We start from the raw sequence: 421 nt of genomic DNA, 5'->3' as shown, positions 1-421 counted from the left end.
CCCAGCCTGATAGTACAACTCATCGACGTTGCCGTCGGAGTAACCTATCGGCTGCTCACAGGGGTTCTCAGGTATAACGCGTTCGTCTGTCCGACGCGTCTTCTTCTGAGTAAACATTGCCTTGTTGGCCTCTGCAAGAGTCGCACGTTTGGAATCACTCCTTTGTGATCTGGGTGTTGGCTCGAAGCTCCTTCAACGATCCCCAGCTTTCCTTGACAAGCGCTTTTCCTCGATTCTCGGGTAGAGCACCGATACGATCCTTCGGAGGATTCTTGAGCTCGGGGAAATCCACGCTGCGGTGGGGCTTTACCGGAGGCTCGGGACCTGAAATTGAAGAAGGTTGGAGAGCAAAATTACCTGCTTTTACCTCAGGCGTTGTTTTGGCCTTCGGCATCCAAACTCGTTCGGATCTCGGCGATCT

Source organism: Asparagus officinalis, chromosome 5, assembly GCF_001876935.1.
Source record: "Asparagus officinalis chromosome 5, Aspof.V1, whole genome shotgun sequence".
Lineage (NCBI taxonomy): Eukaryota > Viridiplantae > Streptophyta > Magnoliopsida > Asparagales > Asparagaceae > Asparagus > Asparagus officinalis.
Note: the sequence above shows the minus strand (reverse complement) of the source record.